The sequence below is a fragment of the Nothobranchius furzeri genome, chromosome 2 (assembly GCF_043380555.1).
Source record: "Nothobranchius furzeri strain GRZ-AD chromosome 2, NfurGRZ-RIMD1, whole genome shotgun sequence".
Lineage (NCBI taxonomy): Eukaryota > Metazoa > Chordata > Actinopteri > Cyprinodontiformes > Nothobranchiidae > Nothobranchius > Nothobranchius furzeri.
Window position 1 is genome coordinate 65,289,674 of NC_091742.1, and position 26,083 is coordinate 65,315,756.

The 26,083-nt window shown below is 41.2% G+C and overlaps 13 non-coding genes and 39 pseudogenes across 13 annotated transcripts; all 52 read left to right on the forward strand.

The window, feature by feature from the left end:
• The first annotated feature begins 88 nt into the window (after nucleotides 1–88).
• LOC139066666 (5S ribosomal RNA) lies at nucleotides 89–207 on the forward strand. The gene has a single exon (XR_011519571.1). It is a non-coding gene; the product is annotated as a 5S ribosomal RNA (ribosomal RNA).
• A 353-nt stretch (nucleotides 208–560) lies between these two features.
• On the forward strand, nucleotides 561–679 carry LOC139068068 (5S ribosomal RNA; annotated as a pseudogene).
• Nucleotides 680–1,032: 353 nt separating this feature from the next.
• On the forward strand, nucleotides 1,033–1,151 carry LOC139067957 (5S ribosomal RNA; annotated as a pseudogene).
• Nucleotides 1,152–1,504: 353 nt separating this feature from the next.
• LOC139066619 (5S ribosomal RNA) lies at nucleotides 1,505–1,623 on the forward strand. The gene has a single exon (XR_011519522.1). It is a non-coding gene; the product is annotated as a 5S ribosomal RNA (ribosomal RNA).
• Nucleotides 1,624–1,976: 353 nt separating this feature from the next.
• Nucleotides 1,977–2,095, forward strand: LOC139067669 (5S ribosomal RNA; annotated as a pseudogene).
• Nucleotides 2,096–2,448: 353 nt separating this feature from the next.
• Nucleotides 2,449–2,567, forward strand: LOC139066590 (5S ribosomal RNA). The gene has a single exon (XR_011519493.1). It is a non-coding gene; the product is annotated as a 5S ribosomal RNA (ribosomal RNA).
• A 356-nt stretch (nucleotides 2,568–2,923) lies between these two features.
• Nucleotides 2,924–3,042, forward strand: LOC139066485 (5S ribosomal RNA). Its single transcript, XR_011519385.1, has one exon. It is a non-coding gene; the product is annotated as a 5S ribosomal RNA (ribosomal RNA).
• Nucleotides 3,043–3,664: 622 nt separating this feature from the next.
• Nucleotides 3,665–3,783, forward strand: LOC139067437 (5S ribosomal RNA; annotated as a pseudogene).
• A 353-nt stretch (nucleotides 3,784–4,136) lies between these two features.
• LOC139068052 (5S ribosomal RNA) lies at nucleotides 4,137–4,245 on the forward strand (annotated as a pseudogene).
• A 353-nt stretch (nucleotides 4,246–4,598) lies between these two features.
• On the forward strand, nucleotides 4,599–4,717 carry LOC139066999 (5S ribosomal RNA; annotated as a pseudogene).
• Nucleotides 4,718–5,073: 356 nt separating this feature from the next.
• On the forward strand, nucleotides 5,074–5,192 carry LOC139067797 (5S ribosomal RNA; annotated as a pseudogene).
• Nucleotides 5,193–5,545: 353 nt separating this feature from the next.
• On the forward strand, nucleotides 5,546–5,664 carry LOC139066865 (5S ribosomal RNA; annotated as a pseudogene).
• A 353-nt stretch (nucleotides 5,665–6,017) lies between these two features.
• On the forward strand, nucleotides 6,018–6,136 carry LOC139066591 (5S ribosomal RNA). The gene has a single exon (XR_011519494.1). It is a non-coding gene; the product is annotated as a 5S ribosomal RNA (ribosomal RNA).
• Nucleotides 6,137–6,492: 356 nt separating this feature from the next.
• Nucleotides 6,493–6,611, forward strand: LOC139066486 (5S ribosomal RNA). Its single transcript, XR_011519386.1, has one exon. It is a non-coding gene; the product is annotated as a 5S ribosomal RNA (ribosomal RNA).
• Nucleotides 6,612–7,233: 622 nt separating this feature from the next.
• On the forward strand, nucleotides 7,234–7,352 carry LOC139067854 (5S ribosomal RNA; annotated as a pseudogene).
• Nucleotides 7,353–7,705: 353 nt separating this feature from the next.
• On the forward strand, nucleotides 7,706–7,814 carry LOC139068053 (5S ribosomal RNA; annotated as a pseudogene).
• Nucleotides 7,815–8,167: 353 nt separating this feature from the next.
• LOC139066598 (5S ribosomal RNA) lies at nucleotides 8,168–8,286 on the forward strand. Its single transcript, XR_011519501.1, has one exon. It is a non-coding gene; the product is annotated as a 5S ribosomal RNA (ribosomal RNA).
• An 829-nt stretch (nucleotides 8,287–9,115) lies between these two features.
• On the forward strand, nucleotides 9,116–9,234 carry LOC139067027 (5S ribosomal RNA; annotated as a pseudogene).
• Nucleotides 9,235–9,588: 354 nt separating this feature from the next.
• On the forward strand, nucleotides 9,589–9,707 carry LOC139067387 (5S ribosomal RNA; annotated as a pseudogene).
• A 353-nt stretch (nucleotides 9,708–10,060) lies between these two features.
• On the forward strand, nucleotides 10,061–10,179 carry LOC139068414 (5S ribosomal RNA). The gene has a single exon (XR_011520012.1). It is a non-coding gene; the product is annotated as a 5S ribosomal RNA (ribosomal RNA).
• Nucleotides 10,180–10,533: 354 nt separating this feature from the next.
• Nucleotides 10,534–10,652, forward strand: LOC139067383 (5S ribosomal RNA; annotated as a pseudogene).
• Nucleotides 10,653–11,008: 356 nt separating this feature from the next.
• On the forward strand, nucleotides 11,009–11,127 carry LOC139066959 (5S ribosomal RNA; annotated as a pseudogene).
• Nucleotides 11,128–11,480: 353 nt separating this feature from the next.
• Nucleotides 11,481–11,599, forward strand: LOC139068371 (5S ribosomal RNA). Its single transcript, XR_011519970.1, has one exon. It is a non-coding gene; the product is annotated as a 5S ribosomal RNA (ribosomal RNA).
• A 353-nt stretch (nucleotides 11,600–11,952) lies between these two features.
• On the forward strand, nucleotides 11,953–12,071 carry LOC139068108 (5S ribosomal RNA; annotated as a pseudogene).
• A 353-nt stretch (nucleotides 12,072–12,424) lies between these two features.
• On the forward strand, nucleotides 12,425–12,543 carry LOC139067819 (5S ribosomal RNA; annotated as a pseudogene).
• Nucleotides 12,544–13,368: 825 nt separating this feature from the next.
• On the forward strand, nucleotides 13,369–13,487 carry LOC139066441 (5S ribosomal RNA). The gene has a single exon (XR_011519341.1). It is a non-coding gene; the product is annotated as a 5S ribosomal RNA (ribosomal RNA).
• A 353-nt stretch (nucleotides 13,488–13,840) lies between these two features.
• Nucleotides 13,841–13,959, forward strand: LOC139068111 (5S ribosomal RNA; annotated as a pseudogene).
• Nucleotides 13,960–14,313: 354 nt separating this feature from the next.
• On the forward strand, nucleotides 14,314–14,432 carry LOC139066667 (5S ribosomal RNA). Its single transcript, XR_011519572.1, has one exon. It is a non-coding gene; the product is annotated as a 5S ribosomal RNA (ribosomal RNA).
• Nucleotides 14,433–14,785: 353 nt separating this feature from the next.
• On the forward strand, nucleotides 14,786–14,904 carry LOC139067907 (5S ribosomal RNA; annotated as a pseudogene).
• A 353-nt stretch (nucleotides 14,905–15,257) lies between these two features.
• On the forward strand, nucleotides 15,258–15,376 carry LOC139067958 (5S ribosomal RNA; annotated as a pseudogene).
• A 352-nt stretch (nucleotides 15,377–15,728) lies between these two features.
• Nucleotides 15,729–15,847, forward strand: LOC139067523 (5S ribosomal RNA; annotated as a pseudogene).
• A 356-nt stretch (nucleotides 15,848–16,203) lies between these two features.
• LOC139068026 (5S ribosomal RNA) lies at nucleotides 16,204–16,322 on the forward strand (annotated as a pseudogene).
• Nucleotides 16,323–16,675: 353 nt separating this feature from the next.
• On the forward strand, nucleotides 16,676–16,794 carry LOC139066866 (5S ribosomal RNA; annotated as a pseudogene).
• A 353-nt stretch (nucleotides 16,795–17,147) lies between these two features.
• Nucleotides 17,148–17,266, forward strand: LOC139066487 (5S ribosomal RNA). The gene has a single exon (XR_011519387.1). It is a non-coding gene; the product is annotated as a 5S ribosomal RNA (ribosomal RNA).
• Nucleotides 17,267–17,888: 622 nt separating this feature from the next.
• Nucleotides 17,889–18,007, forward strand: LOC139067438 (5S ribosomal RNA; annotated as a pseudogene).
• A 353-nt stretch (nucleotides 18,008–18,360) lies between these two features.
• On the forward strand, nucleotides 18,361–18,469 carry LOC139068054 (5S ribosomal RNA; annotated as a pseudogene).
• Nucleotides 18,470–18,822: 353 nt separating this feature from the next.
• LOC139066599 (5S ribosomal RNA) lies at nucleotides 18,823–18,941 on the forward strand. The gene has a single exon (XR_011519502.1). It is a non-coding gene; the product is annotated as a 5S ribosomal RNA (ribosomal RNA).
• A 356-nt stretch (nucleotides 18,942–19,297) lies between these two features.
• Nucleotides 19,298–19,416, forward strand: LOC139067798 (5S ribosomal RNA; annotated as a pseudogene).
• Nucleotides 19,417–19,769: 353 nt separating this feature from the next.
• On the forward strand, nucleotides 19,770–19,888 carry LOC139066867 (5S ribosomal RNA; annotated as a pseudogene).
• A 353-nt stretch (nucleotides 19,889–20,241) lies between these two features.
• On the forward strand, nucleotides 20,242–20,361 carry LOC139066818 (5S ribosomal RNA; annotated as a pseudogene).
• Nucleotides 20,362–20,714: 353 nt separating this feature from the next.
• Nucleotides 20,715–20,833, forward strand: LOC139066983 (5S ribosomal RNA; annotated as a pseudogene).
• A 355-nt stretch (nucleotides 20,834–21,188) lies between these two features.
• On the forward strand, nucleotides 21,189–21,308 carry LOC139067480 (5S ribosomal RNA; annotated as a pseudogene).
• Nucleotides 21,309–21,662: 354 nt separating this feature from the next.
• Nucleotides 21,663–21,781, forward strand: LOC139068019 (5S ribosomal RNA; annotated as a pseudogene).
• A 353-nt stretch (nucleotides 21,782–22,134) lies between these two features.
• On the forward strand, nucleotides 22,135–22,253 carry LOC139066941 (5S ribosomal RNA; annotated as a pseudogene).
• A 355-nt stretch (nucleotides 22,254–22,608) lies between these two features.
• On the forward strand, nucleotides 22,609–22,727 carry LOC139067912 (5S ribosomal RNA; annotated as a pseudogene).
• Nucleotides 22,728–23,081: 354 nt separating this feature from the next.
• Nucleotides 23,082–23,200, forward strand: LOC139066720 (5S ribosomal RNA; annotated as a pseudogene).
• Nucleotides 23,201–23,555: 355 nt separating this feature from the next.
• LOC139066791 (5S ribosomal RNA) lies at nucleotides 23,556–23,674 on the forward strand (annotated as a pseudogene).
• A 354-nt stretch (nucleotides 23,675–24,028) lies between these two features.
• Nucleotides 24,029–24,147, forward strand: LOC139067462 (5S ribosomal RNA; annotated as a pseudogene).
• Nucleotides 24,148–24,497: 350 nt separating this feature from the next.
• LOC139067594 (5S ribosomal RNA) lies at nucleotides 24,498–24,616 on the forward strand (annotated as a pseudogene).
• Nucleotides 24,617–24,970: 354 nt separating this feature from the next.
• On the forward strand, nucleotides 24,971–25,089 carry LOC139067255 (5S ribosomal RNA; annotated as a pseudogene).
• Nucleotides 25,090–25,442: 353 nt separating this feature from the next.
• On the forward strand, nucleotides 25,443–25,561 carry LOC139067710 (5S ribosomal RNA; annotated as a pseudogene).
• A 353-nt stretch (nucleotides 25,562–25,914) lies between these two features.
• LOC139067913 (5S ribosomal RNA) lies at nucleotides 25,915–26,033 on the forward strand (annotated as a pseudogene).
• Nucleotides 26,034–26,083: the final 50 nt, after the last annotated feature.

The following is a 26,083-nucleotide window of genomic DNA, read 5'->3' on the forward strand; positions in this document are numbered from 1 at the left end:
AAGAATCTAGTCATTGCAGTGGGCAACACAATCATACCTTGACAAATACACAAGGGATTTTTCAGAGATTTTTCAAGGAATTTCCTTAGCTTACGGCCATACCACCCTGAAAAAGCCCGATCCCGTCTGATCTCGGAAGCAATCCAGGGTTGGGCCTGGTCAGTACCTGTATGGGAGACCTCTTGGGAATACCAGGAGCTGTAAGCTTTTTCACTAATTTGTTAGAAAATACAGTTTTTTTCACTTCACCACATCTTTGAACAGTTTCGTCATTGAATAATTTTAAAGCCAGGTGTTCCACACGAACTGCACACACTTGTTGGTAATAAACCTCCTTTGATTTGTCCCTAGCAATAATGTCTCAGTGCTGGCATTTTAGAGACAAGAAATGGGGTGGGAGCCAATTGTTAGAGTCTAAAGAAGAGCAACAATGATGAAGAAAACTGTTTAACTTAGCCTTTTACCTCTGTATGCAAGAATCTAGTCTTTGCAGTGGGCGACAATCATACCTTGACAAATACACAAGGGATTTTTCAGAGATTTTTCAAGGTTTTTCCATCGCTTACAGCCATACCACCCTGAAAAACCCCGATCGCGTCTGATCTCGGAAGCAATCCAGGTTTGGCCCTGGTCAGTACCTGTATGGGAGACCTCTTGGGAATACCAGGTGCTCTAAGCTTTTTCACTAATTTGTTATAAAATACAGTTTTTTTCACTTCACCACATCTTTGAACAGCTTTGTCATTGAATAATTTTAAAGCCAGGTGTTCCACACGAACTGCACTCACTTGTTGGTAATAAACCTCCTTTGATTTTTCCCTAGCAATAATGTCTCAGTGCTGGCATTTTAGAGACAAGAAATGGGGTGGGAGCCGATTGTTACTCGAAAAAAGAGCAACAGTGACGAAGACAACTGTTTAACTTAGCCTTTTACCTCCATATGCAAGAATCTAGTCTTTGCAGTGGGCGACACAATCATACCTTGACAAATACACAAGGGATTTTTCAGAGATTTTTCAAGGAATTTCCTTCGCTTACAGCCATACCACCCTGAAAAATCCTGATCCCGTTTGATCTCGAAAGCAATCCAGGGTTGGGCCTGGTCAGTACCTGTATAGGAGACCTCTTGGGAATACCAGTTGCTGTAAGCTTTTTCACTAATTTGTTATAAAATACAGTTTTTTCACTTCACCACAGCTTTGAACAGCTTCGTCATTGAATAATTTTAAAGCCAGGTGTTCCACACGAACTGCACACACTTGTTGGTAATAAACCTCCTTTGATTTGTCCCTAGCAATAATGTCTCAGTGCTGGCATTTTAGAGACAAGAAATGGGGTGGGAGCCGATTGTTACTTGAAAAAAGAGCAACAGTGACGAAGACAACTGTTTAACTTAGCCTTTTACCTCCATATACAAGAATCTAGTCTTTGCAGTGGGCGACAACAATCATACTTTGACAAATACACAAGGGATTTTTCAGAGATTTTTCAAGGGTTTACCAGTGCTTACGGCCATACCACCCTGAAAAAGCCCGATCCCGTCTGATCTCAGAATCAATCCAGGGTTGGGCCTGGTCAGTACCTGTATGGGAGACCTCTTGGGAATACCAGGTGCTGTAAGCTTTTTCACTAATTTGTTATAAAATACAGTTTTTTTCACTTCACCACAGCTTTGAACAGCTTCGTCATTGAATAATTTTAAAGCCAGGTGTTCCACACGAACTGCACACACTTGTTGGTAATAAACCTCCTTTGATTTGTCCCTAGCAATAATGTCTCAGTGCTGGAATTTTAGAGACAAGAAATGGGGTGGGAGCCGATTGTTACTCGAAAAAAGAGCAACAGTGATGAAGACAACTGTTTAACTTAGTCTTTTACCTCTATATGAAAGAATCTAGTCTTTGCAGTGGGTGACACAATCATACCTTGACAAATACACAAGAGATTTTTCAGAGATGTTTCAAGAATTTTCCTTCGCTTACAGCCATACCACCCTGAAAAAGCCCAATCCCGCCTGATCTCAGAAGTAATCCAGGGTTGGGCCTGGTCAGTACCTGTATGGGAGACCTCTTGGGAATACCAGGTGCTGTAAGCTTTTTCACTAATTTGTTAGAAAATACAGTTTTTTTCACTTCACCACATCTTTGAACAGCTTCGTCATTGAATAATTTTAAAGCCAGGTGTTTCACACGAACTGCACACACTTGTTGGTAATAAACCTCCTTTGATTTGTCACTAGCAATAATGTCTCAGTGCTGGTTTTAGAGACAAGAAATGGGATGGGAGCCAATTGTTAGAGTCTACAGAAGAGCAACAATGATGCAGAAAACTGTTTAACTTAGCCTTTTACCTCCATATGCAAGAATCTAGTCTTTCCAGTGGGCGACATAATCATACTTTGACAAATACACAAGGGATTTTTCAGAGATTTTTCAAGGTTTTTCCATCGCTTACGGCCATACCACCCTGAAAAAGCCCGATCCCGTCTGATCTCGGAATCAATCCAGGGTTGGGCCTGGTCAGTACCTGTATAGGAGACCTCTTGGGAATACCAGGTGCTGTAAGCTTTTTCACTAATTTGTTATAAAATACAGTTTTTTTTCACTTCACCACATCTTTGAACAGCTTTGTCATTGAATAATTTTAAAGCCAGGTGTTCCACACGAACTGCACACACTTGTTGGTAATAAAACTCCTTTGATTTGTCCCTAGCAATAATGTCTAAGTGCTGGCATTTTAGAGACAAGAAATGGGGTGGGAGCCAATTGTTAGAGTCTAAAGAAGAGCAACAATGATGAAGACAACTGTTTAACTTAGCCTTTTACCTTTATATGCAAGAATCTAGTCTTTGCAGTGGGCGACACAATCATACCTTGACAAATACACAAGGAATTTTTCAGAGATTTTTCAAGGTTTTTCCTTCGCTTACAGCCATACCACCCTGAAAAAGCCCGATCCCCTCTGATCTCGGAATCAATCCAGGGTTGGGCCTGGTCAGTACCTGTATGGGAGACCTCTTGGGAATACCAGGTGCTGTAAGCTTTTTCACTAATTTGTTATAAAATACAGTTTTTTTCACTTCACCACATCTTTGAACAGCTTCGTCATTGAATAATTTTAAAGCCAGGTGTTCCACACGAACTGCACACACTTGTTGGTAATAAACCTCCTTTGATTTGTCCCTAGCAATAATGTCTCAGTGCTGGCATTTTAGAGACAAGAAATGGGGTGGGAGCCGATTGTTACTCGAAAAAAGAGCGACAGTGATGAAGACAACTGTTTAACTTAGCCTTTTACCTCCAGATGCAAGAATCTAGTCTTTGCAGTGGGCGACACAATCATACTTTGACATATACACAAGGGATTTTTCAGAGATTTTTCAAGGTGTGTCCATCGCTTATGGCCATACCACCCTGAAAAAACCCGATAAACCTCCTTTGATTTGTCCCTAGCAAAAAATGTCTCAGTGCTGGCATTTTAGAGACAAGAAATGGGGTGGGAGCCATTTGTTAGAGTCTAGAGAAGAGCAACAATGATGAAGACAACTGTTTAACTTAGCCTTTTACCTCTATAGGCAAAAATCTAGTCTTTGCAGTGGGCGACGCAATCATACCTTGACAAATACACAAGGGATTTTTCAGAGATTTTTCAAGGTTTTTCCTCCGCTTACAGCCATACCACCCTGAAAAAGCCCGGTCCCGTCTGATCTCGGAAGCAATCCAGGGTTGGGCCTGGTCAGTACCTGTATGTGAGACCTCTTGGGAATACCAGGTGCTGTAAGCATTTTCACTAATTTGTTATAAAATACAGTTTTTTTCACTTCACCACATCTTTAAAAAGCTTCGTCATTGAATAATTTTAAAGCCAGGTGTTCCACACGAACTGCACACACTTGTTGGTAATAAACCTCCTTTGAATTGTCCCTAGCAATAATGTCTCAGTGCTGGCATTTTAGAGACAAGAAATGGGGTGGAAGCCGATTGTTACTCGAAAAAAGAGCAACAGTGATGAAGACAACTGTTTAACTTAGCCTTTTACCTCCATATGCAAGAATCTAGTCTTTGCAGTGGGCGACACAATCATACCTTGACAAATACACAAGGGATTTTTCTGAGATTTTTCAAGGTTTTTCCTTCGCTTACGGCCATACCACCCTGAAAAAGCCTGATCTCGGAAGCAATCCAGGGTTGGGCCTGGTCAGTACCTGTATGGGAGACCTCTTGGGAATACCAGGTGCTGTAAGCTTTTTCACTAATTTGTTATAAAATACAGTTTTTTTCACTTCACCACAGCTTTGAACAGCTTCGTCCTTGAATAATTTTAAAGCCAGGTGTTCCACACGAACTGCACACACTTGATGGTAATAAACCTCCTTTGATTTGTCCCTAGCAATAATGTCTCAGTGCTGGCATTTTAGAGACAAGAAATGGGGTGGGAGCCGATTGTTACTCGAAAAAAGAGCAACAGTGATGAAGACAACTGTTTAACTTAGCCTTTTACCTCCATATGCAAGAATCTAGTCTTTGCAGTGGGCGACACAATCATACTTTGACATATACACAAGGGATTTTTCAGAGATTTTTCAAGATTTTCCCATCGCTTACGGCCATACCACACTGAAAAAGCCCGATCCTGTCTGATCTCGGAATCAATCCAGGGTTGGGCCTGGTCAGTACCTGTATGGGAGACCTCTTGGGAATACCAGGTGCTGTAAGCTTTTTCACTAATTTGTTATAAAATACAGTTTTTTTTCACTTCACCACAGCTATGAACAGCTTCGTCATTGAATAATTTTAAAGCCAGGTGTTCCACACGAACTGCACACACTTGTTGGTAATAAACCTCCTTTGATTCATCCCTAGCAATAATGTCTCAGTGCTGGCATTTTAGAGACAAGAAATGGGGTGGGAGCCAATTGTTAGAGTCTAAAGAAGAGCAACAATGATGAAGACAACTGTTTAACTTAGCCTTTTACCTCTATATGCAAGAATCTAGTCTTTGCAGTGGGCGACACAATCATACCTTGACAAATACACAAGGGATTTTTCAGAGATTTTTCGTTGTTTTTCCTTCTCTTACAGCCATACCACCCTGAAAAAGCCCGATCCCCTCTGATCTCGGAATCAATCCAGGGTTGGGCCTGGTCAGTACCTGTATGTGAGACCTCTTGGGAATACCAGATGCTGTAAGCTTTTTCACTAATTTGTTATAAAATACAGTTTTTTTCACTTCACCACATCTTTGAACAGCTTCGTCATTGAATAATTTTAAAGCCAGGTGTTCCACACGAACTGCACACACTTGTTGGTAATAAACCTAGTTTGATTTGTCCCTAACAATAATGTCTCAGTGCTGGCATTTTAGAGACAAGAAATGGAGTGGGAGCCGATTGTTACTCGAAAAAAGAGCAACAGTGATGAAGACAACTGTTTAACTTAGCCTTTTACCTCCATATGCAAGAATCTAGTCTTTGCAGTGGGCGACACAATCATACTTTGACAAATACACAAGGGATTTTTCAGAGATTTTTCAAGGTTTTTCCATTGCTTACAGCCATACCACCCTGAAAAAGCCAGATCCCGTCTGATCTCGGAAGCAATCCAGGGTTGGGCCTGGTCAGTACCTGTATGGGAGACCTCTTGGGAATACCAGGTGCTGTAAGCTTTTTCACTAATTTGTTAGAAAATACAGTTTTTTTCACTTCACCACATCTTTGAACAGCTTCGTCATTGAATAATTTTAAAGCCAGGTGTTTCACACGAACTGCACACACTTGTTGGTAATAAACCTCCTTTGATTTGTCACTAGCAATAATGTCTCAGTGCTGGTTTTAGAGACAAGAAATGGGATGGGAGCCAATTGTTAGAGTCTACAGAAGAGCAACAATGATGCAGAAAACTGTTTAACTTAGCCTTTTACCTCCATATGCAAGAATCTAGTCTTTCCAGTGGGCGACATAATCATACTTTGACAAATACACAAGGGATTTTTCAGAGATTTTTCAAGGTTTTTCCATCGCTTACGGCCATACCACCCTGAAAAAGCCCGATCCCGTCTGATCTCGGAATCAATCCAGGGTTGGGCCTGGTCAGTACCTGTATAGGAGACCTCTTGGGAATACCAGGTGCTGTAAGCTTTTTCACTAATTTGTTATAAAATACAGTTTTTTTTCACTTCACCACATCTTTGAACAGCTTCGTCATTGAATAATTTTAAAGCCAGGTGTTCCACACGAACTGCACACACTTGTTGGTAATAAAACTCCTTTGATTTGTCCCTAGCAATAATGTCTAAGTGCTGGCATTTTAGAGACAAGAAATGGGGTGGGAGCCAATTGTTAGAGTCTAAAGAAGAGCAACAATGATGAAGACAACTGTTTAACTTAGCCTTTTACCTTTATATGCAAGAATCTAGTCTTTGCAGTGGGCGACACAATCATACCTTGACAAATACACAAGGAATTTTTCAGAGATTTTTCAAGGTTTTTCCTTCGCTTACAGCCATACCACCCTGAAAAAGCCCGATCCCCTCTGATCTCGGAATCAATCCAGGGTTGGGCCTGGTCAGTACCTGTATGGGAGACCTCTTGGGAATACCAGGTGCTGTAAGCTTTTTCACTAATTTGTTATAAAATACAGTTTTTTTCACTTCACCACATCTTTGAACAGCTTCGTCATTGAATAATTTTAAAGCCAGGTGTTCCACACGAACTGCACACACTTGTTGGTAATAAACCTCCTTTGATTTGTCCCTAGCAATAATGTCTCAGTGCTGGCATTTTAGAGACAAGAAATGGGGTGGGAGCCGATTGTTACTCGAAAAAAGAGCGACAGTGATGAAGACAACTGTTTAACTTAGCCTTTTACCTCCAGATGCAAGAATCTAGTCTTTGCAGTGGGCGACACAATCATACTTTGACATATACACAAGGGATTTTTCAGAGATTTTTCAAGGTGTGTCCATCGCTTATGGCCATACCACCCTGAAAAAACCCGATAAACCTCCTTTGATTTGTCCCTAGCAAAAAATGTCTCAGTGCTGGCATTTTAGAGACAAGAAATGGGGTGGGAGCCAATTGTTAGAGTCTAGAGAAGAGCAACAATGATGAAGACAACTGTTTAACTTAGCCTTTTACCTCTATAGGCAAAAATCTAGTCTTTGCAGTGGGCGACGCAATCATACCTTGACAAATACACAAGGGATTTTTCAGAGATTTTTCAAGGTTTTTCCTGCGCTTACAGCCATACCACCCTGAAAAAGCCCGGTCCCGTCTGATCTCGGAAGCAATCGAGGGTTGGGCCTGGTCAGTACCTGTATGTGAGACCTCTTGGGAATACCAGGTGCTGTAAGCATTTTCACTAATTTGTTATAAAATACAGTTTTTTTCACTTCACCACATCTTTAAAAAGATTCGTCATTGAATAATTTTAAAGCCAGGTGTTCCACACGAACTGCACACACTTGTTGGTAATAAACCTCCTTTGAATTGTCCCTAGCAATAATGTCTCAGTGCTGGCATTTTAGAGACAAGAAATGGGGTGGGAGCCGATTGTTACTCGAAAAAAGAGCAACAGTGATGAAGACAACTGTTTAACTTAGCCTTTTACCTCCATATGCAAGAATCTAGTCTTTGCAGTGGGCGACACAATCATACCTTGACAAATACACAAGGGATTTTTCTGAGATTTTTCAAGGTTTTTCCTTCGCTTACGGCCATACCACCCTGAAAAAGCCTGATCTCGGAAGCAATCCAGGGTTGGGCCTGGTCAGTACCTGTATGGGAGACCTCTTGGGAATACCAGGTGCTGTAAGCTTTTTCACTAATTTGTTATAAAATACAGTTTTTTTCACTTCACCACAGCTTTGAACAGCTTCGTCCTTGAATAATTTTAAAGCCAGGTGTTCCACACGAACTGCACACACTTGATGGTAATAAACCTCCTTTGATTTGTCCCTAGCAATAATGTCTCAGTGCTGGCATTTTAGAGACAAGAAATGGGGTGGGAGCCGATAGTTACTCGAAAAAAGAGCAACAGTGATGAAGACAACTGTTTAACTTAGCCTTTTACCTCCATATGCAAGAATCTAGTCTTTGCAGTGGGCGACACAATCATACTTTGACATATACACAAGGGATTTTTCAGAGATTTTTCAAGATTTTCCCATCGCTTACGGCCATACCACCCTGAAAAAGCCCGATCCTGTCTGATCTCGGAATCAATCCAGGGTTGGGCCTGGTCAGTACCTGTATGGGAGACCTCTTGGGAATACCAGGTGCTGTAAGCTTTTTCACTAATTTGTTATAAAATACAGTTTTTTTTTCACTTCACCACAGCTTTGAACAGCTTTGTCATTGAATAATTTTAAAGCCAGGTGTTCCACACGAACAGCACACACTTGTTGGTAATAAACCTCCTTTGATTTGTCCCTAGCAATAATGTCTCAGTGCTGGCATTTTAGAGACAAGAAATGGGGTGGGAGCCAATTGTTAGAGTCTAAAGAAGAGCAACAATGATGAAGACAACTGTTTAAATTAGCCTTTTACCTCTATGTGCAAGAATCTAGTCTTTGCAGTGGGCGACACAATCATACCTTGACAAATACACAAGGGATTTTTCAGAGATTTTTCAAGGTTTGTCCTTCGTTTACGGCCATACCACCCAGAAAAAGCCCAATCCCGTCTGATGTCGGAAGCAATCCAGGGTTGGTACTGGTCAGTACCTGTATGGGAGACCTTTTGGGAATACCAGGTGCTGTAAGCTTTTTCACTAATTTGTTATAAAATACAGTTTTTTTCACTTCACCACATCTTTGAACAGCTTCGTCATTGAATAATTTTAAAGCCAGGTGTTCCACACGAACTGCACACACTTGTTGGTAATAAACCTCCTTTGATTTGTCCCTAGCAATAATGTCTCAGTGCTGGCATTTTAGAGACAAGAAATGGGGTGGGAGCCGATTGTTACTCGAAAAAAGAGCAACAGTGATGAAGACAACTGTTTAACTTACCCTTTTACCTCTATGTGCAAGAATCTAGTCTTTGCAGTGGGCGACACAATCATACCTTGACAAATACACAAGGGATTTTTCAGAGATTTTTCAAGATTTTTCCATCGCTTACGGCCATACCACCCTAAAAAAGCCTGATCCCGTCTGATCTCGGAAGCAATCCAGGGTTGGGCCTGGTCAGTACCTGTATGGGAGACCTCTTGGGAATACCAGGTGCTGTAAGCTTTTTCACTAATTTGTTATAAAATACAGTTTTTTTCGCTTCACCACATCTTTGAACATTTTCGTCATTGAATAATTTTAAAGCCAGGTGTTCCACACGAACTGCACACACTTGTTGGTAATAAACCTCCTTTGATTTGTCCCTAGCAATAATGTCTCAGTGCTGGCATTTTAGAGACAAGAAATGGGGTGGGAGCCATTTTTTAGAGTCTAAAGAAGAGCAAAATGATGAAGACAACTGTTTAACTTAGCCTTTTACCTCCATATGCAAGAATCTAGTCTTTCCAGTGGGCGACACAATCATACTTTGACATATACACAAGGGATTTTTCAGAGATTTTTCAAGGTTTTTCCTTCGCTTACGGCCATACCACCCTGAAAAAGCTTGATCCTGTCTGATCTCGAATTCAACCCAGGGTTGGGCCTGGTCAGTACCTGTATGGGAGACCTCTTGGGAATACCAGGTGCTGTAAGCTTTTTCACTAATTTGTTACAAAATACAGTTTTTTTCACTTCACCACAGCTTTGAACAAATTCGTCATTAAATAATTCTAAAGCCAGGTGTTCCACACGAACTGCACACACTTGTTGGTAATAAACCTCCTTTGATTTGTCCCTAGCAATAATGTCTCAGTGCTGGCATTTTAGAGACAAGAAATGGGGTGGGAGCCAATTGTTAGAGTCTAAAGAAGAGCAAAATGATGAGGCAACTGTTTAACTTAGCCTTTTACCTCCATATGCAAGAATCTAGTCTTTGCAGTGGGTGACACAATCATACCTTGACAAATACACAAGGGATTTTTCAGAGATTTTTCAAGGAATTTCCTTCGCTTACGGCCATACCACCCTGAAAAAGCCCGATCCCGTCTGATCTCGGAAGCAATCCAGGGTTGGGCCTGGTCAGTACCTGTATGGGAGACCTCTTGGGAATACCAGGTGCTGTAAGCTTTTTCACTAATTTGTTATAAAATACAGTTTTTTTCACTTCACCACATCTTTGAACAGTTTCGTCATTGAATAATTTTAAAGCCAGGTGTTCCACACGAACTGCACACACTTGTTGGTAATAAACCTCCTTTGATTTGTCCCTAGCAATAATGTCTCAGTGCTGGCATTTTAGAGACAAGAAATGGGGTGGGAGCCGATTGTTACTCGAAAAAAGAGCAACAGTGATGAAGGCAACTGTTTTAACTTAGCCTTTTACCTCCATTTGCAAGAATCTAGTCTTTGCAGTGGGCGACACAATCATACTTTGACAAATACACAAGGGATTTTTCAGAGATTTTTCAAGGTTTGTCCTTTGCTTACGGCCATACCACCCTGAAAAAACCCAATCCCGTCTGATCTCGAAAGCAATCCAGGGTTGGGCCTGGTCAGTACCTGTATGGGAGGCCTCTTGGGAATACCAGGTGCTGTAAGCTTTTTCACTAATTTGTTATAAAATACAATTTTTTTTCACTTCACCACAGCTTTGAACAGCTTCGTCATTGAATAATTTTAAAGCCAGGTGTTCCACACGAACTGCACACACTTGTTGGTAATTAACCTCCTTTGATTTGTCCCTAGCAATAATGTCTCAGTGCTGGCATTTTAGAGACAAGAAATGGGGTGGGAGCCAATTGTTAGGGTCTAAAGAAGAGCAACAATGATGAAGACAACTGTTTAACTTAGCCTTTTACCTCTATATGCAAGAATCTAGTCTTTCCAGTGGGCGACACAATCATACCTTGACAAATACACAAGGGATTTTTCAAAGATTTTTCAAGGTTTTTCCATCGCTTATGGCCATACCACCCTGAAAAAGCCCGATCCCGTCTGATCTCGGAATCAATCCAGGGTTGGGCCTGGTCAGTACCTGTATTGGAGACCTCTTGGGAATACCAGGTGCTGTAAGCTTTTTCACTAATTTGTTATAAAATACAATTTTTTCACTTCACCACAGCTTTGAACAGGTTCGTCATTGAATAATTTTAAAGCCAGGTGTTCCAAACAAACTGCACACACTTGTTGGTAATAAACCTCCTTTGATTTGTCCCTAGCAATAATGTCTCAGTGCTGGCCTTTTAGAGACAAGAAATGGGGTGGGAGCCAATTGTTAGAGTCTAAAGAAGAGCAACATGATGAAGACAATTGTTTAACTTAGCCTTTTACCTCCATATGCAAGAATCTAGTCTTTGCAGTGGGCGACACAATCATACCTTGACAAATAAACAAGGGATTTTTGAGAGATTTTTCAAGGAATTTCCTTCGCTTACGGCCATACCACCCTGTAAAAGCCCGATCCCGTCTGATCTCGGAATCAATCCAGGGTTGGGCCTGGTCAGTACCTTTATGGGAGACCTCTTGGGAATACCAGGTGCTGTAAGCTTTTTCACTAATTTGATATAAAATACAGTTTTTTCACTTCACCACAGCTTTGAACAGGTTCGTCATTGAATAATTTTAAAGCCAGGTGTTCCACACGAACTGCACACACTTGTTGGTAATAAACCTCCTTCGATTTGTCCCTAGCAATAATGAATCAGTGCTGGAATTTTACAGACAAGAAATGGGGTGGGAGCCAATTGTTAGTGTCTAAAGAAGAGCAACATGATGAAGACAACTGTTTAACTTAGCCTTTTACCTCCATATGCAAGAATCTAGTCTTTGCAGTGGGCAACACAATCATACTTTGACATATACACAAGGGATTTTTCAGAGATTTTTCAAGACTTTTCTATCGCTTACAGCCATACCACCCTGAAAAAGCCCGATCCCGTCTGATCTCGGAAGCAATCCAGGGTTGGGCCTGGTCAGTATCTGTATAAGAGACCTCTTGGGAATACCAGGTGCTCTAAGGTTTTTCACTAATTTGTTATAAAATACAGTTTTTTTCACTTCACCACATCTTTGAACAGCTTCGTCATTGAATAATTTTAAAGCCAGGTGTTCCACACGAACTGCACACACTTGTTGGTAATAAACCTCCTTTGATTTGTCCCTAGCAATAATGTCTCAGTGCTGGCATTTTAGAGACAAGAAATGGGGTGGGAGCCGAATGTTACTCAAAAAAAGAGCAACAGTGATGAAGGCAACTGTTTAACTTAGCCTTTTACCTCCATATGCAAGAATCTAGTCTTTGCAGTGGTCGACACAATCATACTTTGACAAGTACACAAGGGATTTTTCAGAGATTTTTCAAGGTTTGTCCTTCGCTTACGGCCATACCACCCTGAAAAAGCCCAATCCCGTCTGATCTCGGAAGCAATCCAGGGTTGGGCCTGGTCAGTACCTGTATGGGAGACCTTTTGGGAATACCAGAAGCTGTAAGCTTTTTCACTAATTTGTTATAAAATACAATTTTTTTCACTTCACCACAGCTTTGAACAGCTTCGTCATTGAATAATTTTAAAGCCAGGTGTTCCACACGAACTGCACACACTTGTTGGTAATAAACCTCCTTTGATTTGTCCCTAGCAATAATGTCTCAGTGCTGGCATTTTAGAGACAAGAAATGGGGTGGGAGCCGATTGTTACTCGAAAAAAGACCAACAGTGATGAAGGCAACTGTTTAACTTAGCCTTTTACCTCCATATGCAAGAATCTAGTCTTTGCAGTGGGCGACACAATCATACTTTGACATATACACAAGGGATTTTTCAGAGATTTTTCAAGGTTTGTCCTTCGTTTATGGCCATACCACCCTGAAAAAGCCCAATCCCGTCTGATGTCGGAAGCAATCCAGGGTTGGTACTGGTCAGTACCTGTATGGGAGACCTTTTGAGAATACCAGGTGCTGTAAGCTTTTTCACTAATTTGTTATAAAATACAGTTTTTTTCACTTCACCACATCTTTGAACAGCTTCGTCATTGAATAATTTTAAAGCCAGGTGTTCCACACGAACTGCACACACTTGTTGGTAATAAACCTCCTTTGATTTGTCCCTAGCAATAATGTCTCAGTGCTGGCATTTTAGAGACAAGAAATGGGGTGGGAGCCGATTGTTACTCGAAAAAAGAGCGACAGTGATGAAGACAACTGTTTAACTTAGCCTTTTACCTCTATATGCAAGAATCTAGTCTTTGCAGTGGGTGACACAATCATACTTTGACATATACACAAGGGATTTTTCAGAGATTTTTCAAGGTGTGTCATTCGCTTACGGCCATACCACCCTGAAAAAGCCCGATCCCGTCTGATCTCGGAAGCTATCCAGGGTTGGGCCTGGTCAGTACCTGTATGGGAGACCTCTTTGGAATACCAGGTGCTGTAAGCTTTTTCACTAATTTGTTATAAAATACAGTTTTTTTCACTTCACCACAGCTTTGAACAGCTTCGTCATTGAATAATTTTAAAGCCAGGTGTTCCACACGAACTGCACACACTTGTTGGTAATAAACCTCCTTTGATTTGTCCCTAGCAATAACGTCTCAGTGCTGGCATTTTAGAGACAAGAAATGGGGTGGGAGCCGATTGTTACTCGAAAAAAGAGCAACAGTGATGAAGACAACTGTTTAACTTAGCCTTTTACCTCCATATGCAAGAATCTAGTCTTTGCAGTGGGCGACACAATCATACTTTGACTTATACACAAGGGCTTTTTCAGACATTTTTCAAGGTGTGTCCTTCGCTTACGGCCATATCACCCTGAGAAAGCCTGATCCCGTCTGATCTAAGAAGCAATCCACGATTGGGCCTGGTCAGTACCTGTATGGGAGACCTCTTGGGAATACCAGGTGCTGTATGCTTTTTCACTAATTTGTTATAAAATACAGTTTTTTTCACTTCACCACAGCTTTGAACAGGTTCGTCATTGAATAATTTTAAAGCCAGGTGTTCCACACGAACTGCACACACTTGTTGGTAATAAACCTCCTTTAATTTGTCCCTAGCAATAATGTCTCAGTGCTGGCATTTTAGAGACAAGAAATGGGGTGGGAGCCAATTGTTAGAGTCTAAAGAACAGCTACATGATGAAGACAATTGTTTAACTTAGCCTTTTACCTCCATATGCAAGAATCTAGTCTTTGCAGTGGGCAACACAATCATACCTTGACAAATACACAAGGGATTTTTCAGAGATTTTTCAAGGAATTTCCTTAGCTTACGGCCATACCACCCTGAAAAAGCCCGATCCCGTCTGATCTCGGAAGCAATCCAGGGTTGGGCCTGGTCAGTACCTGTATGGGAGACCTCTTGGGAATACCAGGAGCTGTAAGCTTTTTCACTAATTTGTTAGAAAATACAGTTTTTTTCACTTCACCACATCTTTGAACAGTTTCGTCATTGAATAATTTTAAAGCCAGGTGTTCCACACGAACTGCACACACTTGTTGGTAATAAACCTCCTTTGATCTGTCCCTAGCAATAATGTCTCAGTGCTGGCATTTTAGAGACAAGAAATGGGGTGGGAGCCAATTGTTAGAGTCTAAAGAAGAGCAACAATGATGAAGAAAACTGTTTAACTTAGCCTTTTACCTCTGTATGCAAGAATCTAGTCTTTGCAGTGGGCGACAATCATACCTTGACAAATACACAAGGGATTTTTCAGAGATTTTTCAAGGTTTTTCCATCGCTTACAGCCATACCACCCTGAAAAACCCCGATCGCGTCTGATCTCGGAAGCAATCCAGGTTTGGGCCTGGTCAGTACCTGTATGGGAGACCTCTTGGGAATACCAGGTGCTCTAAGCTTTTTCACTAATTTGTTATAAAATACAGTTTTTTTCACTTCACCACATCTTTGAACAGCTTTGTCATTGAATAATTTTAAAGCCAGGTGTTCCACACGAACTGCACTCACTTGTTGGTAATAAACCTCCTTTGATTTTTCCCTAGCAATAATGTCTCAGTGCTGGCATTTTAGAGACAAGAAATGGGGTGGGAGCCGATTGTTACTCGAAAAAAGAGCAACAGTGACGAAGACAACTGTTTAACTTAGCCTTTTACCTCCATATGCAAGAATCTAGTCTTTGCAGTGGGCGACACAATCATACCTTGACAAATACACAAGGGATTTTTCAGAGATTTTTCAAGGAATTTCCTTCGCTTACAGCCATACCACCCTGAAAAATCCTGATCCCGTTTGATCTCGAAAGCAATCCAGGGTTGGGCCTGGTCAGTACCTGTATAGGAGACCTCTTGGGAATACCAGTTGCTGTAAGCTTTTTCACTAATTTGTTATAAAATACAGTTTTTTCACTTCACCACAGCTTTGAACAGCTTCGTCATTGAATAATTTTAAAGCCAGGTGTTCCACACGAACTGCACACACTTGTTGGTAATAAACCTCCTTTGATTTGTCCCTAGCAATAATGTCTCAGTGCTGGCATTTTAGAGACAAGAAATGGGGTGGGAGCCGATTGTTACTTGAAAAAAGAGCAACAGTGACGAAGACAACTGTTTAACTTAGCCTTTTACCTCCATATGCAAGAATCTAGTCTTTGCAGTGGGCGACACAATCATACTTTGACATATACACAAGGGATTTTTCAGAGATTTTTCAAGATTTTCCCATCGCTTACGGCCATACCACACTGAAAAAGCCCGATCCTGTCTGATCTCGGAATCAATCCAGGGTTGGGCCTGGTCAGTACCTGTATGGGAGACCTCTTGGGGATACCAGGTGCTGTAAGCTTTTTCACTAATTTGTTATAAAATACAGTTTTTTTTCACTTCACCACAGCTATGAACAGCTTCGTCATTGAATAATTTTAAAGCCAGGTGTTCCACACGAACTGCACACACTTGTTGGTAATAAACCTCCTTTGATTCATCCCTAGCAATAATGTCTCAGTGCTGGCATTTTAGAGACAAGAAATGGGGTGGGAGCCAATTGTTAGAGTCTAAAGAAGAGCAACAATGATGAAGACAACTGTTTAACTTAGCCCTTTACCTCTATATGCAAGAATCTAGTCTTTGCAGTGGGCGACACAATCATACCTTGACAAATACACAAGGGATTTTTCAGAGATTTTTCGTTGTTTTTCCTTCTCTTACAGCCATACCACCCTGAAAAAGCCCGATCCACTCTGATCTCGGAATCAATCCAGGGTTGGGCCTGGTCAGTACCTGTATGTGAGACCTCTTGGGAATACCAGATGCTGTAAGCTTTTTCACTAATTTGTTATAAAATACAGTTTTTTTCACTTCACCACATCTTTGAACAGCTTCGTCATTGAATAATTTTAAAGCCAGGTGTTCCACACGAACTGCACACACTTGTTGGTAATAAACCTAGTTTGATTTGTCCCTAACAATAATGTCTCAGTGCTGGCATTTTAGAGACAAGAAATGGAGTGGGAGCCGATTGTTACTCGAAAAAAGAGCAACAGTGATGAAGACAACTGTTTAACTTAGCCTTTTACCTCCATATGCAAGAATCTAGTCTTTGCAGTGGGCGACACAATCATACTTTGACAAATACACAAGGGATTTTTCAGAGATTTTTCAAGGTTTTTCCATTGCTTACAGCCATACCACCCTGAAAAAGCCAGATCCCGTCTGATCTCGGAAGCAATCCAGGGTTGGGCCTGGTCAGTACCTGTATGGGAGACCTCTTGGGAATACCAGGTGCTGTAAGCTTTTTCACTAATTTGTTAGAAAATACAGTTTTTTTCACTTCACCACATCTTTGAACAGCTTCGTCATTGAATAATTTTAAAGCCAGGTGTTTCACACGAACTGCACACACTTGTTGGTAATAAACCTCCTTTGATTTGTCACTAGCAATAATGTCTCAGTGCTGGTTTTAGAGACAAGAAATGGGATGGGAGCCAATTGTTAGAGTCTACAGAAGAGCAACAATGATGCAGAAAACTGTTTAACTTAGCCTTTTACCTCCATATGCAAGAATCTAGTCTTTCCAGTGGGCGACATAATCATACTTTGACATATACACAAGGGATTTTTCAGAGATTTTTCAAGGTTTTTCCTTCGCTTACAGCCATACCACCCTGAAAAAGCCCGATCCCCTCTGATCTCGGAATCAATCCAGGGTTGGGCCTGGTCAGTACCTGTATGGGAGACCTCTTGGGAATACCAGGTGCTGTAAGCTTTTTCACTAATTTGTTATAAAATACAGTTTTTTTCACTTCACCACATCTTTGAACAGCTTCGTCATTGAATAATTTTAAAGCCAGGTGTTCCACACGAACTGCACACACTTGTTGGTAATAAACCTCCTTTGATTTGTCCCTAGCAATAATGTCTCAGTGCTGGCATTTTAGAGACAAGAAATGGGGTGGGAGCCGATTGTTACTCGAAAAAAGAGCGACAGTGATGAAGACAACTGTTTAACTTAGCCTTTTACCTCCAGATGCAAGAATCTAGTCTTTGCAGTGGGCGACACAATCATACTTTGACATATACACAAGGGATTTTTCAGAGATTTTTCAAGGTGTGTCCATCGCTTATGGCCATACCACCCTGAAAAAACCCGATAAACCTCCTTTGATTTGTCCCTAGCAAAAAATGTCTCAGTGCTGGCATTTTAGAGACAAGAAATGGGGTGGGAGCCAATTGTTAGAGTCTAGAGAAGAGCAACAATGATGAAGACAACTGTTTAACTTAGCCTTTTACCTCTATAGGCAAAAATCTAGTCTTTGCAGTGGGCGACGCAATCATACCTTGACAAATCCACAAGGGATTTTTCAGAGATTTTTCAAGGTTTTTCCTGCGCTTACAGCCATACCACCCTGAAAAAGCCCGGTCCCGTCTGATCTCGGAAGCAATCCAGGGTTGGGCCTGGTCAGTACCTGTATGTGAGACCTCTTGGGAATACCAGGTGCTGTAAGCATTTTCACTAATTTGTTATAAAATACAGTTTTTTTCACTTCACCACATCTTTAAAAAGCTTCGTCATTGAATAATTTTAAAGCCAGGTGTTCCACACGAACTGCACACACTTGTTGGTAATAAACCTCCTTTGAATTGTCCCTAGCAATAATGTCTCAGTGCTGGCATTTTAGAGACAAGAAATGGGGTGGGAGCCGATTGTTACTCGAAAAAAGAGCAACAGTGATGAAGACAACTGTTTAACTTAGCCTTTTACCTCCATATGCAAGAATCTAGTCTTTGCAGTGGGCGACACAATCATACCTTGACAAATACTCAAGGGATTTTTCTGAGATTTTTCAAGGTTTTTCCTTCGCTTACGGCCATACCACCCTGAAAAAGCCTGATCTCGGAAGCAATCCAGGGTTGGGCCTGGTCAGTACCTGTATGGGAGACCTCTTGGGAATACCAGGTGCTGTAAGCTTTTTCACTAATTTGTTATAAAATACAGTTTTTTTCACTTCACCACAGCTTTGAACAGCTTCGTCCTTGAATAATTTTAAAGCCAGGTGTTCCACACGAACTGCACACACTTGATGGTAATAAACCTCCTTTGATTTGTCCCTAGCAATAATGTCTCAGTGCTGGCATTTTAGAGACAAGAAATGGGGTGGGAGCCGATTGTTACTCGAAAAAAGAGCAACAGTGATGAAGACAACTGTTTAACTTAGCCTTTTACCTCCATATGCAAGAATCTAGTCTTTGCAGTGGGCGACACAATCATACTTTGACATATACACAAGGGATTTTTCAGAGATTTTTCAAGATTTTCCCATCGCTTACGGCCATACCACCCTGAAAAAGCCCGATCCTGTCTGATCTCGGAATCAATCCAGGGTTGGGCCTGGTCAGTACCTGTATGGGAGACCTCTTGGGAATACCAGGTGCTGTAAGCTTTTTCACTAATTTGTTATAAAATACAGTTTTTTTTCACTTCACCACAGCTATGAACAGCTTCGTCATTGAATAATTTTAAAGCCAGGTGTTCCACACGAACTGCACACACTTGTTGGTAATAAACCTCCTTTGATTCATCCCTAGCAATAATGTCTCAGTGCTGGCATTTTAGAGACAAGAAATGGGGTGGGAGCCAATTGTTAGAGTCTAAAGAAGAGCAACAATGATGAAGACAACTGTTTAACTTAGCCTTTTACCTCTATATGCAAGAATCTAGTCTTTGCAGTGGGCGACACAATCATACCTTGACAAATACACAAGGGATTTTTCAGAGATTTTTCATTGTTTTTCCTTCTCTTACAGCCATACCACCCTGAAAAAGCCCGATCCCCTCTGATCTCGGAATCAATCCAGGGTTGGGCCTGGTCAGTACCTGTATGTGAGACCTCTTGGGAATACCAGATGCTGTAAGCTTTTTCACTAATTTGTTATAAAATACAGTTTTTTTCACTTCACCACATCTTTGAACAGCTTCGTCATTGAATAATTTTAAAGCCAGGTGTTCCACACGAACTGCACACACTTGTTGGTAATAAACCTAGTTTGATTTGTCCCTAACAATAATGTCTCAGTGCTGGCATTTTAGAGACAAGAAATGGAGTGGGAGCCGATTGTTACTCGAAAAAAGAGCAACAGTGATGAAGACAACTGTTTAACTTAGCCTTTTACCTCCATATGCAAGAATCTAGTCTTTGCAGTGGGCGACACAATCATACTTTGACAAATACACAAGGGATTTTTCAGAGATTTTTCAAGGTTTTTCCATTGCTTACAGCCATACCACCCTGAAAAAGCCAGATCCCGTCTGATCTCGGAAGCAATCCAGGGTTGGGCCTGGTCAGTACCTGTATGGGAGACCTCTTGGGAATACCAGGTGCTGTAAGCTTTTTCACTAATTTGTTATAAAATACAGTTTTTTTCACTTCACCACAGCTTTGAACAGCTTCGTCATTGAATAATTTTAAAGCCAGGTGTTCCACACGAACTGCACACACTTGTTGGAAATAAACCTCCTTTGATTTGTCCCTAGCAATAATGTCTCAGTGCTGGCATTTTAGAGACAAGAAATGGGGTGGGAGCCAATTGTTAGTCTAAAGAAGAGCAACAATGATGAAGACAACTGTTTAACTTAGCCTTTTACCTCTATAGGCAAGAATCTAGCCTTTGCAGTGGGCGACACAATCAAACCTTGACAAAAACAAAAGGGATTTTTCAGAGATTTTTCAAGGTTCTTCCTTCGCTTACGGCCATACCACCCTGACAAAACCCCGATCCCGTCTGATCTCGGAAGCAATCCAGGGTTGGGCCTGGTCAGTACCTGTATGGGAGACCTCTTGGGAATACCAGGTGCTGTAAGCTTTTTCACTAATTTGTTATAAAATACAGTTTTTTTCACTTCACCACAGCTTTGAACAGCTTCGTCATTGAATAATTTTAAAGCCAGGTGTTCCACACGAACTGCACACACTTGTTGGTAATAAACCTCCTTTGATTTGTCCCTAGCAATAATGTCTCAGTGCTGGCATTTTAGAGACAAGAAATGGGGTGGGAGCCGATTGTTACTCGAAAAAAGAGCAACAGTGATGAAGACAACTGTTTAACTTAGCCTTTTACCTCCATATGCAAGAATCTAGTATTTGCAGTGGGCGACACAATCATACTTTGACACATACACAAGTGATTTTTCCGAGATTTTTCAAGGTGTGTTATTTGCTTACGGCCATACCACCCTGAAAAAGCCCGATCCCGTCTGATCTCGGAAGCAATCCAGGGTTGGGCCTGGTCAGTACCTGTATGGGAGACCTCTTGGGAATACCAGGTACTGTAAACTTTTTCAGTAATTTGTTATAAAATACAGTTTTTTTCACTTCACCACAGCTTTCAACAGCTTCGTCATTGAATAATTTTAAAGTCAGGTGTTCCACACGAACTGCACACACTTGTTGGTAATAAACCTCCTTTGATTTGTCCCTAGCAATAATGTCTCAGTGCTGGCATTTTAGAGACAAGAAATGGGGTGGGAGCCAATTGTTAGAGTCTAAAGAAGAGCAACAATGATGAAGACAAATGTTTAACTTAGCCTTTTACCTCTATGTGCAAGAATCTAGTCTTTGCAGTGGGCGACACAATCAAACCTTGACAAATACAAAAGGGATTTTTCAGAGATTTTTCAAGGTTCTTCCTTCGCTTACGGCCATACCACCCTGACAAAACCCCGATCTTGTCTGATCTCGGAAGCAATCCAGGGTTGGGCCTGGTCAGTACCTGTATGGGAGACCTCTTGGGAATACCAGGTGCTGTAAGCTTTTTCACTAATTTGTTATAAAATACAGTTTTTTTTCACTTCACCACAGCTTTGAACAGCTTCGTCATTGAATAATTTTAAAGCCAGGTGTTCCACACGAACTGCACACACTTGTTGGTAATAAACCTCCTTTGATTTGTCCCTAGCAATAATGTCTCAGTGCTGGCATTTTAGAGACAAGAAATGGGGTGGGAGCCGATTGTTACTCGAAAAAAGAGCAACAGTGATGAAGACAACTGTTTAACTTAGCCTTTTACCTCCTTATGCAAGAATCTAGTCTTTGCAGTGGGCGACACAATCATACTTTGACATATACACAAGGGACTTTTCAGAGATTTTTCAAGGTGTGTCCTTCGCTTACGGCCATACCACCATGAAAAAGCCCGATCCCGTCTGATCTCGGAAGCAATCCAGGTTTGGGCCTGGTCAGTAACTGTATGGGAGACCTCTTGGGAATACCAGGTGCTTTAAGCTTTTTCACTAATTTGTTATAAAATACAGTTTTTTTCACTTCACCACATGTTTGAACAGCTTCGTCATTGAATAATTTTAAAGCCAGGTGTTCCACACAAACTGCACACACTTGTTGGTATTAAACCTCCTTTGATTTGTCCCTAGCAATAATGTCTCAGTGCTGGCATTTTAGAGACAAGAAATGGGGTGGGAGACGATTGTTACTCGGAAAAAGAGCAAAAGTGATGAAGACAACTGTTTAACTTAGCCTTTTACCTCCATATGCAAGAATCTAGTCTTTGCAGTGGGCGACACAATCATACTTTGACATATACACAAGGGATTTTTCAGAGATTTTTCAAGGTGTTTTCTTCACTTACGGCCATACCACCTTGTAAAAGCCCGATCCCGTCTGATCTCGGAAGCAATCCAGGGTTGGGCCTGGTCAGTACCTGTATGGGAGACCTCTTGGGAATACCAGGTGCTGTAAGCTTTTTCATTAATTTGTTATAAAATACAGTTTTTTTCACTTCACCACAGCTTTGAACAGCTTCGTCATTGAATAATTTTAAAGCCAGGTGTTCCACACGAACTGCACACACTTGTTGGTAATAAACCTCCTTAGATTTGTCCCTAGCAATAATGTCTCAGTGCTGGCATTTTAGAGACAAGAAATGGGGTGGGAGCCAATTGTTAGAGTCTAAAGAAGAGCAACAATGATGAAGACAACTGTTTAACTTAGCCTTTTACCTCTATATGCAAGAATCTAGTCTTTGCAGTGGGCGACGCAATCATACCTTGACAAATACACAAGGGGTTTTTCAGAGATTTTTCAAGGGTTTTCCTTCGCTTACAGCCATACCACCCTGAAAAAGCCCGATCCCCTCTGATCTCGGAATAAATCCAGGTTTGGGCCTGGTCAGTACCTGTATGGGAGACCTTTTAGGAATACCAGGTGCTGTAACTTTTTTCACTAATTTGTTATAAAATACAGTTTTTTTTCACTTCACCGCATCTTTGAACAGCTTCGTCATTGAATAATTTTAAAGCCAGGTGTTCCACACGAACTGCACACACTTGTTGGTAATAAACCTCCTTTGATTTGTCCCTAGCAATAATGTCTCAGTGCTGGCATTTTAGAGACAAGAAATGGGGTGGGAGCCGATTGTTACTCGAAAAAAGAGCAACAGTGATGAAGACAACTGTTTAACTTAGCCTTTTACCTCTATGTGCAAGAATCTAGTCTTTGCAGTGGGCGACACAATCATACCTTGACAAATACACAAGGGATTTTTCAGAGATTTTTCAAGGTTTTTCCTTCGCTTACGGCCATACCACCCTGAAAAAGCCCGGTCCCGTCTGATCTCGGAAGCAATCCAGGGTTGGGCCTGGTGAGTACCTGTATGGGAGACCTCTTGGGAATACCAGGTGCTGTAAGCTTTTTCACTAATTTGTTATAAAATACAGTTTTTTTCACTTCACCACAGCTTTGAACAGCTTCGTCATTGAATAATTTTAAAGCCAGGTGTTCCACACGAACTGCACACACTTGTTGGTAATAAACCTCCATTGATTTGTCCCTAGCAATAATGTCTCAGTGCTGGCATTTTAGAGACAAGAAATGGGGTGGGAGCCAATTGTTAGAGTCTAAAGAAGAGCAACAATGATGAAGACAACTGTTTAACTTAGCCTTTTACCTCTATGTGCAAGAATCTAGTCTTTGCAGTGGGCGACACAATCATACCTTGACAAATACACAAGGGATTTTTCAGAGATTTTTCAAGGTTTTTCCTTCGCCTACAGCCATACCACCCTGAAAAAGCCCGATCCCCTCTGATCTCGGAATCAATCCAGGGTTGGGCCTGGTCAGTACCTGTATGGGAGACCTCTTGGGAATACCAGGTGCTGTAAGCTTTTTCACTAATTTGTTATAAAATACAGTTTTTTTTCACTTCACCACATCTTTGAACAGCTTCGTCATTGAATAATTTTAAAGCCAGGTGTTCCACACGAACTGCACACACTTGTTGGTAATAAACCTCCTTTGATTTGCCCCTAGCAATAATGTCTCAGTGCTGGCATTTTAGAGACAAGAAATGGGGTGGGAGCCGATTGTTACTCGAAAAAAGAGCAACAGTGATGAAGACAACTGTTTAACTTAGCCTTTCACCTCCATATGCAAGAATCTAGTCTTTGCAGTGGGCGACACAATCATACTTTGACATATACACAAGGGATTTTTCAGAGATTTTTCAAGGTGTGTTTTTCGCTTACGGCCATACCACCCAGAAAAAGCCCGATCCCGTCTGATCTCGGAAGCAATCCAGGGTTGGGCCTGGTCAATACCTGTATGGGAGACCTATTGGGAATACCAGGTGCTGTAAGCTTTTTCACTAATTTGTTATAAAATGCAGTTTTTTCACTTCACCACATCTTTGAACAGCTTCGTCATTGAATAATTTTAAAGCCAGGTGTTCCACACGAACTGCACACACTTGTTGGTAATAAACCTCCTTTGATTCATCCCTAGCAATAATGTCTCAGTGCTGGCATTTTAGAGACAAAAAATGGGGTGGGAGCCGATTGTTACTCGAAAAAAGAGCAACAGTGATGAAGACAACTGTAACTTAGCCTTTTACCTCCATATGCAAGAATCTAGTCTTTGCAGTGGGCGACACAATCATACTTTGACTTATACACAAGGGATTTTTCAGAGATTTTTCAAGGTTTTTCCATCGCTTACAGCCATACCACCCTGAAAAAGCCCGATCCCGTCTGATCTTGAAAGCAATCCAGGGTTGGGCCTGGTCAGTACCTGTATGGGAGACCTCTTGGGGATACCAGGTGCTGTAAGCTTTTTCACTAATTTGTTATAAAATACAGTTTTTTCACTTCACCACATCTTTGAACAGCTTCGTCATTGAATAATTTTAAAGCCAGGTGTTCCACACGAACTGCACACACTTGTTGGTAATAAACCTCCTTTGATTCATCCCTAGCAATAATGTCTCAGTGCTGGCATTTTAGAGACAAGAAGTGGGGTGGGAGCCAATTGTTAGAGTCTAAAGAAGAGCAACAATGATGAAGACAACTGTTTAACTTAGCCTTTTACCTCTATATGCAAGAATCTAGTCTTTGCAGTGGGCGACACAATCATACCTTGACAAATACACAAGGGATTTTTCAGAGATTTTTCATTGTTTTTCCTTCTCTTACAGCCATACCACCCTGAAAAAGCCCGATCCCCTCTGATCTCGGAATCAATCCAGGGTTGGGCCTGGTCAGTACCTGTATGGGAGACCTCTTGGGAATACCAGATGCTGTAAGCTTTTACACTAATTTGTTATAAAATACAGTTTTTTTCACTTCACCACATCTTTGAACAGCTTCGTCATTGAATAATTTTAAAGCCAGGTGTTCCACACGAACTGCACACACTTGTTGGTAATAAACCTAGTTTGATTTGTCCCTAACAATAATGTCTCAGTGCTGACATTTTAGAGACAAGAAATGGAGTGGGAGCCGATTGTTACTCGAAAAAAGAGCAACAGTGATGAAGACAACTGTTTAACTTAGCCTTTTACCTCCATATGCAAGAATCTAGTCTTTGCAGTGGGCGACACAATCATACTTTGACAAATACACAAGGGATTTTTCAGAGATTTTTCAAGGTTTTTCCATTGCTTACAGCCATACCACCCTGAAAAAGCCAGATCCCGTCTGATCTCGGAAGCAATCGAGGGTTGGGTCTGGTCAGTACCTGTATGGGAGACCTCTTGGGAATACCAGGTGCTGTAAGCTTTTTCACTAATTTGTTATAAAATACAGGTTTTTTCACTTCACCACAGCTTTGAACAGCTTCGTCATTGAATAATTTTAAAGCCAGGTGTTCCACACGAACTGCACACACTTGTTGGTAATAAACCTCCTTTGATTTGTCCCTAGCAATAATGTCTCAGTGCTGGCATTTTAGAGACAAGAAATGAGGTGGGAGCCAATTGTTAGTCTAAAGAAGAGCAACAATGATGAAGACAACTGTTTAACTTAGCCTTTTACCTCTATATGCAAGAATCTAGTCTTTGCAGTGGGCGACGCAATCATACCTTGACAAATACACAAGGGATTTTTCAGAGATTTTTCAAGGGTTTTCCTTCGCTTACAGCCATACCACCCTGAAAAAGCCCGATCCCCTCTGATCTCGGAATAAATCCAGGTTTGGGCCTGGTCAGTACCTGTATGGGAGACCTTTTAGGAATACCAGGTGCTGTAACTTTTTTCACTAATTTGTTATAAAATACAGTTTTTTTTCACTTCACCGCATCT